The following is a 19790-nucleotide window of genomic DNA, read 5'->3' as shown; positions in this document are numbered from 1 at the left end:
TTAGCTAATGTTTTTTTAAAACAATTCAGCAACTTGCACTTAAAGATTGGATTAGTCATCCATTAATTAACCATCTATATGTATATAGTGACATAATATCTGGCTTGGAAACAAAGGCTAAGCCAAGGTACACAATCCTGTGGTGTGTTGGCAGGCAATGAGTTGTGGTGCAGATGTGAGCGGATCACTGAACATGAGCACACCAGATATAAATAATGAAGGCAGAGAGAGTTGAACCTCCGCCAGCCAAGAATGAGATTCCAGAAATAATGACAAAGGTATGTTATATCGAACCATTATCTAGAGCCATTATTTGGAGTACTGGTGTGCTAATTAATAAATATTGTTCCTTTGTCAAAGAAAAAGAAAAGAATAATTTGGTAATTTCATTTCATTACCCGGTACACTAAATTAGCACAGAGAAACACATCAGTATTTGGTATTTTTATTTTTGTATCCTGTAAACTAAATCAGAGCATGACTTTGAGGCATTTTTTTAAACTATGGATTCATGTGGACCTGTCTGTTATATTATGTCTGTATACTGTATCAGGAACGGATTCCTGGAAGAAGCGATTTGTTCAGCATTCAGCAAACTGCACATTATGTATAACACACCGAAATGTTTTAAAAATGAATTGAAATAATCAGCGGTGCAATTGAAAATGCTAATGCACTCCTTTTTTGTGACAAATGGATTTTTGAAAGTTTGAGATCTTTGTTGAAAGGAAGCGCCACTGGGAGCATTGTTTTATTGTGATTGTTGAAGAACACTTTTGAAAATACCTTTAAAAATATACACAACTTGATATTCTTGCAATCTTTCAGAAAGACCAGTCTCTGAGGTAAAATGTATATTCTCTTCTATCAATAGAATGAGCAAATGTAAAATATTCTTAAACAGGCTATTTTACAAATCTCCTTCCTATCCACAGAAGGAAGAGTCTAGAAGCATGGCATAAGGGAAAGTAAAAGCAGTGCGCAATTACATCACTGATTCACAAAATAACTCTCTATCCTTTGACAGCATGGGTAGCAACATTTTACATTCAATCCTAAATGGACCTTTCTCTATGTAAAGCTCTCAAATAAATCAGACAGGAGGAGTGACTAAATAGGAAGCCCTCTGGTCATAACTAAGATCTTAGTAATGTTAGTTCTAATTGGAAGTTCCCTTCTTTTGGGAAAAGAGGTTGAGGTCACCAGAGGTCAAAATGCACATGGGCATGTTTTGTGGTAGAATGATCATGAAGCTTGTCACAGAGTGGTCAGACCACACTACCCAGGTCCAATGTTCCACAGAGATGGGATTCCGCAAGAAATCAGAAGGGGAAGGGAGTTGACAGTGATGTGTGTGGGGTAGGTGAGGGCATGGGGGGTGAGCGGAAGGAGGATACTGTTTACTATGGGGTTTTACTGTCTGGGTGTGAACTACTTGAGTTAAAAATGCCATTCTAGATGTTGGCTCAGATGGGAGCTGTGACTGTTAGTACTGAAGTCAGACCAGTCAGTGTGGAGATTGGGAATGTGTGTTGGTAGCAGGAATTTAGATGGGTGAATGTGGGGAGTGGGTGTGATGGAGGGGAGCAAATGAGACAGAGATCTGCCAACAATGTGTACAGAGGTGGGTGGGGTTGTCAAGTGTGTGTGAGTGCAGCTTCGTAAATGATGGCAATGCCACCGCCTATTTGTGTGGGCAATACCTGTGGTGGATGAGATAATGTGGTGGTGGAGCATGTCAGGGATGATAGCTGTGTGGTGGGGGTTTAGCCATGTCTCTGTGAGAAAGAGCATGTCTGGAGTGAGGGCTAATGAGGTAATTGTGTGTGTGTGAGTGTGTGTGTGTGTGTGTGTGTGTTTGTGTGTGTGTGTGTGTGTGTGTGTGTGCGTGCGCGCGCGCATAGTGGCAGTTGAGGAGAATGCATGTGTACATAAATAGTTGTTTCAGTGGAGTGCCTTGTAGTGCCTTGTTGGAGTTTGATTTGTATGTTGTTTGTTGTTGTGTACTTTGTTAGTGGAATGTTTGGAAAAACCAAGGGGCAATCATCAGCTAACAGGGGACAAAGAATGAAATAGAGATTTATATTAATTCCTACACTTAGCTCTGTCTGCCCTTTGCTCAGGAAGCCTGGGTGATTGGATGCCCAAACAAAAGTGCTTACATTTCCAAACTGACCCAGAAGTAGTTCAACCGGAAGTACATATACATGGGGAATAACAAAGCAGTCCTCTTTTAACGCTCACTAAAGTAGCAGCAGGATCAGAGGATTCAGGTTAGGAGCTACAGAGAAGGTTGTGGAGGCTGGGAGGTGTTGATGATTAAAATCTAACGGGACCTATGACGGGAACAAAGACAAAAAAAGTGATTCTCAGTTCAGGTGTAGGTTCAAAAAGGCCTGCTTGCACATGCATTTTGGGGCATTTAAACTGCAAGATGGTGCTATATCTAACTCTGCCTATAAGGAGAATGAAGAGAAAAAGAAGACATTCTCGGTCCAGGTTCGGTTTTCAAAAAGCCTTGTGTATGTGTTTGGGGGTCTTCCAAGCTGCAAGATGGAGATATACATACTTTATGTGGACAAGGGACCTCTTATTATAGACTCGCACATTTGGGACTATATATTTAAGTTTCATCAAACTTTACATATGAAACATAAACAAAATGTCCTCTGTAACTTCTGTTCCCATTCATGAAAGTTTACCAAATGAGGCTTTCAAATGACCTGCCAACATCTGAGTACTCCTGCCTATAATAATAGGGCTTCATTAGGAGATGGGTGGTTTCCCGGCAGTAAATCTGCCCAAATATCGCCCAACGGAATTACCATTACCGCCACTTGGTCCAGCAGATTTACCGCCGGATTACAAGTGCAGTCCATAGTACTCCAGTAGTGGTGATTTCGATAAATTACCCGCTGGTGGAATTACTGCTGCGGTAATTCCACCGAGGTTGCTGATTTTTCAGCTGAAAGTGGGATGATTTACCTCCAGCAGGGCCAAACTCATAGAATGGCTGAGTGAGAAAAGTGACAGTAGTTCAGTTACCGCCACTTTTTTCCTGCACCACCATAATCGTAATGTGGCCCATAGTCTTTTGCGCAGGGATTTTCGTAAAGGCCGCATGAGATCAGCCAAACTCAACAAATTGATGTTTTAAAACCCCAAAAGTTATCAATATTTCTGTACATGCACTGCAGGTGAGTAGGGCCTAATAAAATTAAGTTTATACGGGCCATAACACACAGACATCCGCAACCATCACATCCCACATGGAACAAGTATGCTGGATAAGATCTGGCAAAAAAGAGCTTTTTCGTTTTTAGGGCTAACACATGCAATTGCTATTTCTGTACACATGCAACAAATTTGGAGGGTGAATGCGGTAAGAGGGACAAAAGCAGTTTCGGAATATACTCTGCAACATTCAGCACACACACACACACACACACACACACACACACACACACACAGACTCACAGACACACAACTCCATGAACAGACATGTGTCGCAAGCAAAGGAAGGTATTGCAGAACAAACTTTAATGCTAACCACAATGTGCTAGCAAGCAGTAAAACACACCTCTGCATGTTTCCCACGATATAACAACATGATGGCCGACTACACATCAAGACTCCTGCATAATCCCACCCAAGCATAACCAGGCTACAACACCCAAACCACAAAACTGTGAGGTTGTCGCTTGGTCGGTCAACACAAAAACGACCCACACTGACGCGGACTGAGCTATCGCAGCCATAAGGAAAAGGTAAGGTTACAATCCACTGCGAATTAACACTTACACACGCACACACACACCCCACTCGTACTTCGGTGCAATACTCACATGCTGCTTTTTTAGTTTATTTGCCAGGAAGTCTAATACATGGAGATTGCTTCCATTTTCCAGCAGCAAACCAGTTAAGTTGAATACATACGCTTGGCCAGGCCATTAGCAAATCATCACGCATGCACTTCAACATAAACAAGTAATGATTTATAAAAAAACGCTTGCGCCAAAGACCACCACCATTCCACCCCTGCGTGCACACATTCACCCCATCACACTTCTGCATGCAAACTGTCACCAATATACATGTCGATTACATCATGCATGTACCGCATCAAAAGTAAATCCAAGAGAAATGCATGCTTTCATGGCCCACCAGAAACACAGCAATACGGCTGTTACCTAATGGCAAATAGCAGGAAATCCTGAGACGCACACCCCCAACACTGCCTCTTACCTCATCCAAACACAACATCAAGTAACTAAAGTTGATTTACTAATGTGCAATTTTAACAGATATACATCACAGTTGCACCGTTAAACAACACACTTAAACATTTTATGCAAATTGCCTAATTTTAAAAGACACATCACAGTCGGACAGTATTAAAAAATACACTGAAACATCAGAGACACTGACCAAATGTCAATAAGAAGTGAGCCATTTTAATGCAGGCACCACATTGCATAAGCGCTTTGGAGTAAAGCGCTATATAAACCCAATAAATACAAATACATATAGAAATTACAGTTAAACAGCATTTTAAAAACCACACCACAATATTCTATACACCTTACCTAATTTCGGAAGAGCTTTTAGAAAGCATTTTAAAACACATGCATCATACTTCAACAGCATACTAAAAACATACCAAAAGCATGCTACTCACTTACCTAAAATTTAGTTTCAAAAGATACCTTGTCACCCGTGCCACCGAGGAGGCCCTTCCACCCTCAGAAGTACGTTTCAACTCTACACTCCTCCCAGAACACTAAGGTCCAGCTAAAGGTACCAACAGATCAATAGAGCACAAGACAATTTTGCAGTGCAGTTTTATGATGCCTTTGCCCACTATATGGCAGTATTCTGACAGTGTAAAAACATTTTCATGCTGGCTTCACCGACATATGCCAGTAATCCCACATAAGAACAAACTCATTTTTGCTTTGCCCCTAATGTCACCACCATTGCCAGTAATGGTACAATATGAAAACATGTCCATGCTGGACCTGTTATTATATGTCAGTATCCACACATAAGAATATAGTCATGTTGGCTTTGCCCACAACACCGTAAAAAAATCCCTGCCACTGTAATAAAACATGTCCATACTAGTTGTTCCAATGTATGCCAGTGTGGCTATTTAAGAACACTCATCATGTTGGCTTTGCCCATAGTGTCAGTAATAAATGATATGCCACAGAAATAAAAACATGTCCATAATAGTATGACCCCTTAGGAACACTGATCATGTTGGCTTTGCCCATAATGGCACTAAGAATGCCATGCTACTGTAAGAAAACATGCCCATACTAGCTACACCAATGTGGGCCAGTATGGCCATTTAAGAACACTAATCAAGTTGGCCTTGCCCATAATTCCAGTAGAAATACCATTCCACTCTAAGAAGAGATGTCCTTACAGCCTACACCAATGTAGCCCTCTATTCAAGGAGCAGAAATGGCATGGCACAGTAAGAAATACATTTTTTGGCTGGCTGCACAAATGTAAACCCCACCCCATCAGAGGCTCACTACATGGCTGGCATGCATAAATGCACACACATTAATAGATGATATGATAGTCATTTATAACACACCTGTACACGAGTGTTTCTAGGCGTGACAAGACAAGGAAGCAAGGAAGAGTAGACAGAGGGAGTACAAAACAAACAATCTTACTAGGCCTTGTGTTATTCAAATCCTGCAAGTGTGAGGGGGAGGGAAGAGGAGAAGTGCTGGGAGTAAGGGGGAGTGCAGTGACAAAATGCGGGAAGTGCTGCCAGGGCGGTGGTTCAAGTAAGTACAGGTAGGCAGGGGACTGTCGGGTTGCAGATAAAGTCCCTAGGTGGGTGGGAGGTCTGGCAGCAGTACAAGGGGCTACTGGTCATGCAGGAGCCTGGCGCCCATGAGCTTTAGTGGGTGGCCAGGTAACCAGTTAGCACAGCAGACAGGCGCATCAGCAGGGGAGAGAGAGCGAGAAAGTGAAAGCAAAGAGGAAGGTCTTGAGTTGCTTCCAGAACCTTAGGCGGTCCAGCTCAAGTTTGAGAGAGGCAGGGAGGCTGTTTCAGAGCAAGGCCCCAGCCGAGAACAGAGATCTACCCCCCTCTCACTGCGTGGAGAAGTGTCTGACCCTCACAGAGTTGGATATGTATGAGCGGAGGGCTTTAGAAGGTAGATGCTTAGGAAGAAAGAGTTGGATGTAGTGTGGTGCCTAGCCCCAGAAAGCCTTGTGGACCATGCAGAGGATCTTGAACCTGTTCCTTGAAGCCATTGGGAGCCAGTGGAGAGATTTCAGGGCTGGAGATATGCGATCCCTGAGCTTGAGCCCAGGGACAAGACTTACAGTCCTGTTCTGAATTAGTTGCAAAGTGCGAAGAAAAGAGGCAGGCAGATTTAGAAAGAGGCTGTTGCAGTAGTCCAGCCTAGAGAGAACCAGGGCTCTGGAGACAGTGAGCTTCTGGGAGAAAGTGAGAAAAGGAAGAATACCTCTGCGGAGGTGCAGCTGGTAGTGTCACTTCCTAGAGATGTCTGAGATGTGAGGCGAGAAGGAGAGGGTGGAATCGAAGATGACCCCAAGGTTCATCGCCTCACAGGAAGGAGCATGTAGAGGCCCCAGGGTGGGTGGCCATAGTGAAAGAGGGAAAGCGGTAGCAGGGGTCCCAATGAGAAGGATCTCAATCTTACTGGCATTAAGTTGAACCTGGGAGGGTCGATCAGAGAGAAAGCAGGTCAACCAGGCTAGGGCCTGACCCGTGATGTCCAGGTTTTCACAGAGATGATTGAGCAGGATGGCGTGGTTGACCATATCGAAGCAGAGGATAGATCAAGGAGAATGAGGACTGAAGGAAGATTAGCATTGAGATCAGAGAGCAAGTCTTCACGGGTGTTCAGGAAATCAGTATCCGTGTGATACACCCAACATACACATTATCTCATTCACACACAAACTGATGTAACAGACATGTTCTCTTTCACAGGCTCAATGGCCTCTCTTTCACATGCTCACCCATTCATACATGCTGCTATCTCATCCACACCCTCTCCCATACACTACAACATACACAATAATTGCACTTTCACACATCAGACAGATTCACACCGCACTTCCGCAGACACAAACCATCTCATTCATGAACACATATCTACATTCATACACTCGTACATACAGAACATGTTTAGTTCTTACCTGCAGCCCCAGACTCCAGATACCACTTCCTGGCATGCCACCATGGCCCTCAGGCTCCTGCACGTCATTCAAACAGGAACCAGGAAACAGGGAGAGCTTCCTGGTTCCGAACATGTAGGGTGGAGCTGGCGCCCTACCATCTCGCTGCCCCAGGCCCTCTGAATGTGCAGAAAGATGCAGGAGCACCCCCAATGTACATTCAGTCTGGCAGTATCCCATCCTCCATGCCCAAAGGGTCATGCAAGCCTAGGGAAGCAGAACACCCTCGGCATTACATGGCCCATTTGGCATGTATGCTGGGGTGCTGCTGTCAAAGGATACACTACACACTGTGAAATGCCAGCCCAGGAGTGCATTCTCAGCTGTAGGGAGCAGCTGGGGATGCACTCTGTGTTTTCACTGCGTTGGCTTGTATCCTCTGTAATTGGTGTAAGTCTGTGTCCAATCACCCATTATGGATGCGCTGCGCAGCTCCTGCCTCACTCCCACAATGTGTAATGTTAAAGGTTTGGCTGCATATAAAAACAGCACAACAACCTATGCACTACCTAATTACAAATACAGCAATCTCAACTGCCTAACAAGTCAGAATACCTACGATAAAACAGGTGTCACTAAAGAAACAGGTATAGTAAAGGAAAACGGTTTCCTACTAAAATGATGACTCCAAAATTGCAACATATACAATACTGCGCATTTGCGCCGTACCGAATTCCGGACTAATCTTGGTAGAGTGCAAATGTGCAGTATTATAAAGAGACGAAGGTGAGCGGGGGCGGCGTGGGTGTCCCGTGCTTCCATTACATGGAAAGCGGCGGATAAAAAGGATTTTTAAAATGTTTTTTTTTAAAAGGACCGTGCTGCGCCAACTCCGACCCACGTGATTGGGAAGGGGACTGATGTATCAGGGCTTTCAAAAAGGTAAGCGGGTATGGGGAACAGGGAATAGGTGATCTATGTGATCACTGCGCCTCACCGTAAATGCACCTGGCCTTTTTTTGGTCGAATAATGCTAAGTCAATTGGGATTAGTGACAAATGGAAAAACCTATTTTTGCATTTTAAAAAAGTGCAACCAAAACATGAAAAACATTTTCAAGTACACTATGGAAATAACAACAATCAAATATCTTCGTCCAAATCTACCCTCACATGTGCCTAAGATTGCTTGCGGCAGTGAACAACCCCACGCCCTGGAGGTTCCTATGAGCCAGCACGCTGCAGTGAAGGCCTCGTCCTTGGTGGATGGTGAAACCTGTAAGTACAATTAATTATTTCAATGCCATCACACAAACTAGACAAAGCATGCAACCCGCAACAAAATGCACACCTCCAACTTAAATCTCCCAGGTATAGCTCCGCCTGCAAGCACCCGTAGCCAAAGGCATAGACTTTCCACACATTCACATCCATAACAAACGGACTCTGTGCCATAAACAACAGACACATGTGCCATTCTACCCATAGCATCCACCAGCACGAGTCTCAAAACGACACTTACTAATATGACTATGGACACTACACCCACTACTATGGCTACTGAAGACTGCTGGCACAACCAGCACTAGTACAAGTTGGAGAAACCTTGCAGTACAACAACCCCCCACAAACACTTCTATCCCTAAAAAGTATAAGTCTATGCACACTAACAGCTCCACAACACAAACTCTGACAACTCATACATCCACAGTACAACTACAATAATCTCCCAAAAAACATTCCGCTGCATACATCCACTGAGACAGACACCCACACACACACACACGTGTCGACCCTGTGTTGTGCAGACAGACACCCATGCACACACGTGCCCACCCTGTGTTGGTGCAGACAGACACCCACGCACACAGTCCCCCCCTGTGTTGGTGCAGACAGACGCCCACACAGACACTTGCCCACCCTGTGTTGGCTAGCCACCCCTTCTACCACTGAAGGAAAACAAATAAGGCCACACTAACTGAAATCATCACATAATAAAACAAATATAATATAGATTTTATATAGAAATCTGCATATATGAGTGATAGATGGGGCTCTCTTTCCTCTTCAAGTAAATGTTGGCAGGTGGAAAAGCCCCCTTTGTATCTGTAGTCCCGCCCCCTTTTGGTAGGCTTATGATATGAATTTTAATATCAAAAATGTTTGATAACAAAAAGATATAAAAATGCAATAATATGTATATTTCTATAGGAAGTTTGATATGTTTTGATAAGCTAAGAAAAGGGTATCATTCATATCAGTTTGATATAAAGTTTATTTTAAAATTATTTGAATATAAAGTTTATATGCGGGAGCATGTGTGCGCTGTTGCTTGGTCGAGGGCATAGTGAGTTGTGAGGAGTTAGCCGGCAAGTGTGAGGTGTTGGTGATTCTTTTATGATGCGGGAGTGGGTTGTGGCCTTCATGGTATGATGTCATGCTGTTATATATACAGCTTTTTTATATGTACACTTTATATTTTTAAAATAAAAACAAATTAAAAAATATGCTATCAAAAAATTTGGTTTGATATAAAAAATGTTTGATATAAAAAAATATATAAATGTTACACACAAATTGATTTTTGATATTTTCGATATGGTATTTTGTTTATATCAAAATTAAATCGGATTTTTCTTTATATCAAAAGAAAAAACATTGATACACATTTTTGAGGGAATATCAACATTAAAAAATTGATATAAAACCAATTTTTTTACATCAGAAATGTATATGCAAGTGGTAAAACATTTTTTATATCAAAATTAAACAACTTTTTTTTATATTTGATATCAAAATTAAAAATAACAATAAAACAAATGATATCAACATTATTTTGATAAGCCTTTAAATAATTTTATATAAACTTTATATCATTTTTATATGAAGCTGGAATACATTTGATAAGCCCTGAATACATTTTATATAAACATTATATCATTTTAATATAAAATTTAAGGCTAGGATGACACAGGGGTGGGTGTTAGAACCCGAATATATAGCTTTTTGTGACAGGGTTGAAAACACAGAACCTTTAAGTTAACCAAGGGCTATTCAGAAAATGGCGACTATGATCAGCTATAGCTACGACGCAGGGAGAACACCTCCAGGAAGTCCCGGGGGTTCCGAGGATAGTTATACCCCCTATTGTTTTATGGGTAATGATGATCTGGAGATTGATCAGGACTTGCTGATGGAGCCTGAGACCGGAGAGCTCTGTTAAAACATGGCTACACTTTCTGTTGACAGCAAGCCAGCACTACTGTTACGGCTGTGGGGGAGTCTGTTGGAGATTGCATGCAAAACATTAAGGCGTGTGTGCCCATAACAATGGCTAATCTGGGGAATGGCGACCTGGAATGGCGATGACGCGATTATGGAGCTATCAACAACGTTCGATGCGGGTGCTGATGACAGTGGATATGAATCTATGGTTTTGCAGGCTCCCGCATTGACGACACTAGAGACAGATTATGCCCTACTGCCCCATCAGAAAAAATGGGGGGCCAAGCGCCTACGGTATCGGACGGCGTGCTATCCGGTAAGTATGTTTTAAAGTCAACATGTTCTATTTTCAGTGCGTAAGAAGTAGCCGTAGTTAAATCTGTACATATTTGTTTTAATTGCAGCCTTTAACCGATAAAGTGGATGGCATTGAGGATAACCAGGATGTAGCAGAGACCATCAATATTTACTGCTTTTGCTGTTCAAACCAAATTGAAAACTCAGGGGCTTCTGAAAATGTCCTGTGTAAAGCCTGTGTTTCACTAATGGAAACTGATAGCGTAAAAAATGATACGGTTATAGCGGCTATGACTTGGATCGATATTATGGCTATCGAAGGTTTTACGGCCATTGTTCTGAAAACATGTTTAAAACAACACTTTCACAGATGGTGCTCAGGGCACAAAATTGATGACCCCCAGCAGGATACTCACGAATGTTTGGAAAAAGCTTACACAGATAATTTGCTACGTAAAATATGTCACATTCTGAGCTCTAAACGACTTGTAGAAATGATACGCTTGACGCAGGCGCTAACACAGCTAAGGGCCGGGTATGGGGTAGAGTGATGTGTATCTAAAACATTGTGGGCAATACAAATGGCGAATAACCCCCTTCTGAAAATGAAGCAATTTAGACGGAGCTGCACGATGTGTGTTAGAAGGATTATCGAGAAAACAATTTGTAAATGGGGGGATAAAGTATACCAAAGACAGTATAGTAGAGCAATGTGCATGGAACCCCGTAAACTGACCTATAAGGCCTGAGACTGTAGATGTCTTCATATATATTTACGCTTATTTACAGGAAATAAAAAAAGAACATCTGCTGAAAAGTGATAAATTTAATGTGAAACCAGCTGTTGGATGTGCACATCGGCTATTGTTGGATCTACTTAAAGAGCGCTGGCTACTATATGTCCAAGGCTGCTGTGTTACCTGGAAGCTCCAACGACAATATACAGAATGAAATGTAACAATCTTTTATGCATCGCAAACATATGTGCCAACAGCAATCACCCACTAATTGACAACTACTGGCAAAAGCATCACAACGGAGGTCACAGTGATTTAGGTTCGCCGGTCGAGACCTCATTGCGAGTAAACGTGGCCAACCTGAAACAAAGTTTTCGATGTGTTAAAGGCCCTAATTGTTTGACATAGAACTTTATGAATTTCTGTCAAACATCTCTCTATTATGCATATCTGCTTATCGACCCAGTGAGAGACAGGCTGTGTACGAAGTAATTGATGATACATGGACATTTGTATCCGAGAAGATCGTTGTGCAACAGGTGATAACTCGAGTTATTTAATGTAAATAAAAACACATGTTTTAAATATGAATAAAAATCAGCTGTTTTATAAAAATCTGGCTGTGTCTTTTTATGTTGAATGGGTAAGGAGGCCAAACACACCCTGTATACAAATGGTAGAAATATATGATGACATAAAGATGTCTAGTGTTTATAACAATGCCTGTGAAAATTAAAAAAGTCAATATTTGAAAACAACAGAATTTCATAGCGAGCTTAAAACAGTCTCTCTAAAAGTTGATGTCTCCAAGCACAACATAGCTGATGTCATATAATTAACAAGTGATGTGTGTTTTTATACATATAGTAAACAGGACTACGTAATAAAGAACAAGACCAGTTTATGAATTGTAAATGTAGTTTATTTATAAAAAAGATAAACTTAATACAGAAAGGAAAAATACGTGTGTAAACACGTTTTAATGTAGTAGATAAAATAACCATGCAGATGCAAATAGTCAAAATCTCAGACACACAAATTGAAGGTTCAGGGCACAATTACAGCTACAGAAACGCAGTGAAAAAGCGAGGAGCTGCTAGAGGTTCTTCTTAAAATATTTAATAGCCATAGGGGTGGGTCAACCCATCTGCTGCCAGTGTTCCTTTATCAAAACACAACCCTGAACATGTAGAGTAACAGTGCTAATTTCCCACTGTTTTTTATTGCGCACTATACACAGATGTGTAATGACGATAGACTGTGGGGTGTTACACACATCTCCCTGTGCAAAGGATTGAACAAGATCTTTTAAACTGTCACAATCTATCTGGGCTGTGTTGTTAACATTTAACGTTATACCTTTCACTTTCATGTTGACAGTTCCTAGGGGTGTGTGATAGGCGTATGTTTTGGGCCTTGCAGATATGAACTCCACAATGTATTCTTCAGGAGCTAGCTCAAAAGTCATATCTCCCAGATAATTGCTGGTGGCCGGGTTGACATTCCTGGGTTGGTTGACAAAAATAATGCTATCAGTATCGTGATACAAAACCCATGCTTGTAATTACTCCATTACAGCAAACAGTTTTAAACTGGTGTGAGTGGTTGTGAACACTGCTATGAATATGTTTGTATTGTCCAAAGTTGTTGGGTATTCTACGGTGTAGCACCAACACAGACAAGCAGTTTCATTGTCTATGAACACGCAGCTGCTCACGTCATAAGAGATATTAAATAGATAGGCATGAAGCAAATCGGGGTCTGCAATGAATCGGGAAAAAATTGGGCAAAAGTATTGGGCAAATTACCTCTTTGCACAAACCTACCCAACAACGAATTAAGGTATCATTTTGCCAACAGCTGACGAGCGGGGTTGTCCTCAATGCGCTCCATAAGCAAGCGTATGCCCTGATGTTTTTAATAATCATCAATGTAGGCCTGTTTAATGGCATCGTTCACACACTCAGCAGGAAAGCCAGAGGCTTCTTGTTTCTGCTGTAGGAACATGGAAACATATTCACAGAAGAGCTTGAGGGTAACTGTTTTAAAATGCCATATTTCATGTATGCGCCCCAGGCGATATCCGTGATTCAGAGCCGCCTGTATCTCAATCGTACACCCAGTCCCGGTCAAGCCTCGCTCCTCATCCGTGTGTTTGCAACAGGAATGTTTTGTCTCGACACATGTGCGGCAAAGCGGAAACATTAGATTACAGTCGCATCTATAGGGTAACACGGGTATGTAGAGGCCCCAGGGTGGATAGATCTTGCATCTGATTAGACCAAAATATTGGTCTATATCACCAAAATTGTTACAGATGATCATGGGGTGTCCCACCGGGTAGGGCTTGTCATGATTTATAGATGGGTATAGACTGCCACTAACCAAAACTACATAGGCCTATTTGTTGTATGCACATCTACAGACAACTGTATCTAAAACCCAAAACAATTGCGCTGTTGCCCCATGATTCGTATCACGGCCGGCAAATACGTTATTCCACGCCGGCTATTCAATGGCTCTTATACATCTCAAAAACAGAGAACATCTCTATACAGCATGTCCTAACTGGCGCTGGTGAAAAACGCTACGGCCAGTATTGGTTGGACGGTTATGTGGTGCTTCAAGGAGTGGAACAGCCTATGTATTTAACGGCTTATTTTATGACAGCTGTCCCAATTGCTACCCCGCCGGGGGTTTTAACACTTTTACGGGGACTACTTATAAACAGATGTATAGACGTACTCTGTTGAAACAAACTTTTGTAGCCATTCAGGGTGTTCGCGCTGTCACTATCTTGGAAAATAGAATGGCACACGATGGTGCAAAACAATTCTAATGTGTGCCTTTTTCTTAAAGAAATTAATCTACCAGAACCCCTAAATCCTTGAGATGTGCTATATGGTGGCCGCACAAATGCTTTAAAGCTACACCACCAAGTCTCAGAGGGTGAGCAAATACACTATCTAGATGTTATCTATCTAGAGCGTGCTATTTTGAAAAGAGTCTATGTATGACACGTGTATTCCACCCTTTATAGGTATTTCACAATGAGTCATTTGAATGATGACGTCCCTAACCAAATTACAAGCTTGTCTTAAAATGTTCACATCTTCTTGACAGTAGGCCCTTAACTCTCAGTGAAAACACGCGGTTTTTATTCGCCTTGTACCAGGCCATAAACTGGTCTTTCTCACTACGCATCATGTATTGAACCCCATATTGATCCGGGGGTAGTAATAGGCCTATGTAGTTTTGGTTAGTGGCTGTGTTAAAAAGATGGAGAAAGAAATAAAGAGTATTTGTAGAGGCACCACAAAGATTACCATTAGCTTAGCACCTTGGGTGATAAGTTTTATTTAAATTTTTTCCCAAAGTATCTGTCTCAACACAAAGTATGAATCATATCCTTTGGAATTATGGGCTGGAAAGGTATATCACGTGAATTTGCTTGTTACAAAGGTGCTTATAAAGGCAGCCAAACAGGCGTCCTCTCTAAATTCCCAATAACTATCTCCTGTTATATGTCTGGCATAGATATAGTTCGGTTGGTGTGTTATATTTTCTTGGCATGCCTCCATGTCGTATATAATGTAGTTCTCGGTTTTATTTTGCAGTCTGCCGGCTGTCATGTAGCACAGGTGTTCAGTCGTGTTGACAATGGAAACTTTGCAGACGCTGCAAATTATCCCAACACAGTTGTGACTCTCAGGCAGAGATGTTTGTCATTCTGGACAATCAAAGCGTGGCTCGCACATAACCCCTCCACGCAATGCCGCTTTTAAATGTGTATGTCTAGACAGCCATGAGGCCTCGTGAAGGGGTGAAAACAAGGGCATTTTGTAGGTTTTTCCTTGAGCGTTTGACATTCTTCTCCTAGGCACAAGCGACAGTGGTATTGGCAACTGTGTCTATGTTTGTTTTTGGAAATGTGATGACAATGCCGACAGAGGTGTTTAGACCCCAGAAAACATTTTAGATTCAATACGCCGTAGAAATGGTTGTCATGGTGTAAAACATATAAAGTGTTTTTGGCTGTTTTAGCCATTAGCGGGAAATAGCGCCACACACCGTTGTTAAAATTGAGTATCTTGATGGGTCTATTAAGATACTCCTCAAAGAGATTAAGTTGTCCAAACCCTACCGGCGTGTCCATGGGGAGTCCCAACTCTATGTGCACTTGCCGAGCTTTTGCACATATGGCGGCGTCTGTAATGCTTCGCGGCTCGATTAAACCTATGAGACTAGATGCCAGACAGAGATTTAGGGGTCTGTGATCAAAGTTTAGAAGCCATCTGCCTTTGGATTTTATGATGTGGCTGTGCAGAGGTTTACACAGTGGCTTACAAGCACCGCTGGAACGGGGCCTGACAACCAGCGCCATGATTTTCAGCGGCGCAAAAACAAAATCTTAGTCTTACTCTGCAAAAGTCTTTGTAAATTCTCGAAAAACTGAAAAAAGCAAAAAAATGTCACGATGTGAGCGCCTTGTAAACAAGGGTCTGTTTAAACCATCAGCCTCCATTCTTATTTGCACAAAATCATTGGGCCCAACAGTTACCAATATTTGCCGGACTAACGTTTCCACAGCATCCGTTATGGCCGCTATCCTGTGCCCCAAGGAGCGTAAGTGATCCAGATTCACGAATCAAGATTCCTCTTAATGGTCCACGGTCAAAAATGTTTTATAGCTTCTCTGATACGTTCGCACCCTTTCCAAATAAACCAGTGAATCCGGCATCTGGGTGGCTGATATCTGTGGCGTGCTGGCCCGATCGCATCTGGATATAACGAGTCGTGCCTTTTTAAAGATTTTCAATAGGCCACACCTCTGGGCTCAAGATCTATCCCATTTTAAGTGTTGTCTCCTGTTTTTAGAGCGCTGTTGAAATGGTTATCTGCCTCCACTTTGAACAATTAGCCCATCTGTAACAATGGGTTTGTTAGCAGTTGTGTTTTTAAATTTCCTTAATCTCTGGGAGTACCAGGCGCTATGGACATGTTCTTGAGCTCTTTTACGGGGCTCACTAGTTGCTAGTCATAACTTTGCGGGCGCCCCTGGTATGTTTAATATTTGGGATATTTCCAGAGCAGGGCTTGACTGAGATGCGTATATACTAGGCACCACAAATGTTTGTGGAGAAGTGGCTAGACAAGCAGTTAGTGCATTGTGTGCAAGACCCAGGGCCATGCCTAGCGCTGTAGCTGGGTGCACCGGTGTGAATGTTTCACAAGGCGTATCAAAGACCCCTTCTATGACTAATGAATGTGTTAAACAACTGGGGCATCGGTTAGTGTAATATTTACTGGCAAACCCGTAACTGTCCCACAAGACGGTATCGCTAAGGCGTTAGTATCGCCACCCAGTTGCTCTAGTAGTGGCCAAACAACCCCTTCTGCATTTTCAAAAGCTCTCTGAACCATAGATTGTACAAGCTGCGTCTTTTTACAATAGGGTTTTAAACGTTTGATGATGCTCAATAATTTCTTATAATTCCTTTTAAAGTGGGCCTTTTTTTCTTGCTCTTTTGAATAACTGCTACACGCTCACACGTAACTGTATCTGAAACGTTAATGAGCCCAAAACGGGCCCCGTCTCCCAGACCGTGATCACCTTCATTTTGCATTTGTGTATTAATATCCACAATTATAATGGGCTCATTGCGAGGAGTTTCAACAGGTGTGTTGATGTTAGTGTGTGATGTTGATGGAACCTCGACCATCGCAATGCCCTGTGGTTGAACACTCAGCAGCGGCGCATTTGTAATATTAACAACATCTGCATTGTAGACCTTGTCGTCATTGTGCACATCGACCCCTTGATCATCATCCGGAATATCAATAACATCACCATCATTCACACAGCCCTGCTGAACACCAGCAGAAGTTTCAACCCCAAACCTGTGCACACGCCCCTCTTGAGCGCCATAAAAAATATTAGAAACAGCCCCTTCCTGAACATCACTAGAAATAATAGGAATAAAAAACAATCACATAACCAAAAGCTTAATGGGACCAGAGCCCTCTACAAACCTCCCCGTAATCATTGGCGGAATTTAATTATGGAGGAGGTTGTGGCTGTCGATGATATGGGTTATGGCTTTGACATTGAATACGAGCATGCAAGCTTGCCAGACGGGGGTGCGAGCAGGAGGGGTGAACCACCCTTATAGATGCTATGAAACATAAGGGCACCAAGAAAAAGCACAAGTCAAACAATGTTGCTTTAAACCCCCCTAGCCCAGAAAAGGCTTTACAAGGCGGACGTCCGGATATTCAAGAAATACTCCCTAGCCCCAAAGTGATGTTCCAAATATTCGCTGAGAAAGGAGAAAATATCTCCCAATGCTAGGGTAGCAGTTCTGCCAAGATCTACTGCTTTAAGTACAGAGGGTAGGAGCAGCCCCACTAAAATACCACGACAAGACGCAATAGGGAAAAACTCAATGATAACTGAGTCAAATTTGGCATTGGAGGGTAAGGCCCCTTATCGAGGGAATGCTGCGAATGGTGAAGAGGCATGCCCACCCCCCCCAATTGACCGCGTTACCCACAATTGATGACCCGCAGAGGGCTACTTCCATAAAGTCCACAACATACGATAAAGGTCCACAAAACACCTCCCAGTTAGAAGACCTTATTAGATCTACAGTTCTCCAGATGCTTGACAATAGACAAAGTAAGGGTGACTCAATTTCGTTTAATGGAATTGAAGGGGTGAATGATGAATCAAATGAAATAAAGCGTCAGTCGTCTACCTTATAGCCAGGTATGATGGATGTTCTCAAGATTAAAAAAAACAGTAAATGTGGCATCATTAAGATTACCTGAAGACAATATGGGAGCCATCCATTCAGGCCTTCCTACACCTCCAAACATTAAAGCCCAACCTAGAATCTCTCCAAACTTAGTATCTCGGAGCAATCTTGGGAATGGTAAATGGAGGACCCAAATTTTTCCTGATAACCTTAGTGTTCTATTATATTATTTCTTTGATAGCCCAAGGGTTCTAGCCCTACTAAATGAGAATCCTGTTTTAAGACTGCTGTGTTCTACTGATCTAAAACGAGTAGATTTTATCCACCCTGACAGATACGATCATACATGATTGGTATTTCATACTAAAGCAGTCTATGAAGCAGTCATATCAGAAATTTCTCAATTTAACAGGTTGGGATAAGATATCCTTATTTTTAACACAGGAATGAGCTTAGGGAATCAGGAAATGGCAACAAGAGGGCCTCTAATTGAAGCTAGAGGCACCCAGGAGTCTAGTTTGACTTCCAAGGCGGCTCTAACAGAAGTAGATCAGAGCAGTTGGCGGTGGTTGGCACTATCCTTGCGCGATTCCATTGCTCAGCTTAAATCTCTCCAAAACAACCTTTAATCAACTCTTTGATATTTCAATATTATCATGGAACTCGCAGGGTCATGCCCATCTTTCCTCATCCCCAGCTCTTTGTGAAATACTAAATAGCCGTAGTATCCTTTGTATACAAGAAACCTGGATGACCACAGATTTCCCTTTGGATGGTTTTGAGTTCCGTCTATTGCATGCTAGAAAAGGTAAAACTGGACGGCCGAGTGGGGATCTTTTGACCGCCATTAAGTGTGGGTTAGGAATACCAATTATAGAAACTTTTCCGTTTACCTCAAGCGCTCTAGCATTCAGTGTTAGGATTAACGCAGCCTATAGACCTTTTGTTATCCTCCCTGTAAACATATACGGGCAGCCTTCTTTGAACTTACAAGCACTGATTAGAGATATTAATGCATTAATTGTCGATGAAATGCTAAACATGACGGCCTACAGATTGCGATAGTGGGGGATTTAAATGTGGCTATTCCTTTCTCCACTAACTCTGAAGTACAGAGCTCTTCGATTTTTGGAATTCTCCTATTCCACATGGATGAGGGCATTTTGCGCATAACAGTGGCCCTACGGGGAGTTCCAGAATATCGTTACAGGGCCAGATTTGGTATTCGACCCTTATAAATTGGGGTCTCCTATCAATGAATTCGACATTGTATTCTCACTTGGACCCCCATACGTGGTCTGATGGTCGCCATGCCTCAATTATTGACTATATTTTCATGTCTCTGTTTCTTTTTCAAAGTAGTCACGCCTTTAATATTAATCCCACCGACATGAGCGATCACTGCATCCTCGAAGTGGCTCTAACTATTAACACGATTCCTCTTTCTCGTTCTTATACTCCAAGAAATCTTTAGTTAAATGTGTAGAAGACGTGCATCATTTGGCACAACGATAACATAAAAAAGGTAAATAAGGTATTTGTTTCAAACTTTCATCAGAATACGATAGAATCTGGAAGGAACCTCTTTACTCATTCAA

The 19790-nt window shown here is 42.2% G+C and overlaps 1 long non-coding RNA gene across 1 annotated transcript in view; it reads left to right on the top strand.

Annotated features, from left to right (window-relative positions):
- The window catches only part of LOC138524050 (uncharacterized), a 143245-nt gene extending 131196 nt beyond the window's left edge, over positions 1–12049 (top strand). The window contains exon 2 of the long non-coding RNA XR_011283340.1: positions 11487–12049. This is a non-coding gene — a long non-coding RNA (uncharacterized lncRNA). The remainder of the gene's footprint in view (positions 1–11486) is intronic.
- Positions 12050–19790: the final 7741 nt, after the last annotated feature.

This window comes from Ambystoma mexicanum, chromosome 1p (genome assembly GCF_040938575.1).
Source record: "Ambystoma mexicanum isolate Mex_15411 chromosome 1p, UKY_AmexF1_1, whole genome shotgun sequence".
NCBI lineage: Eukaryota > Metazoa > Chordata > Amphibia > Caudata > Ambystomatidae > Ambystoma > Ambystoma mexicanum.
This window is presented reverse-complemented; position numbering and strand designations above follow the sequence as displayed.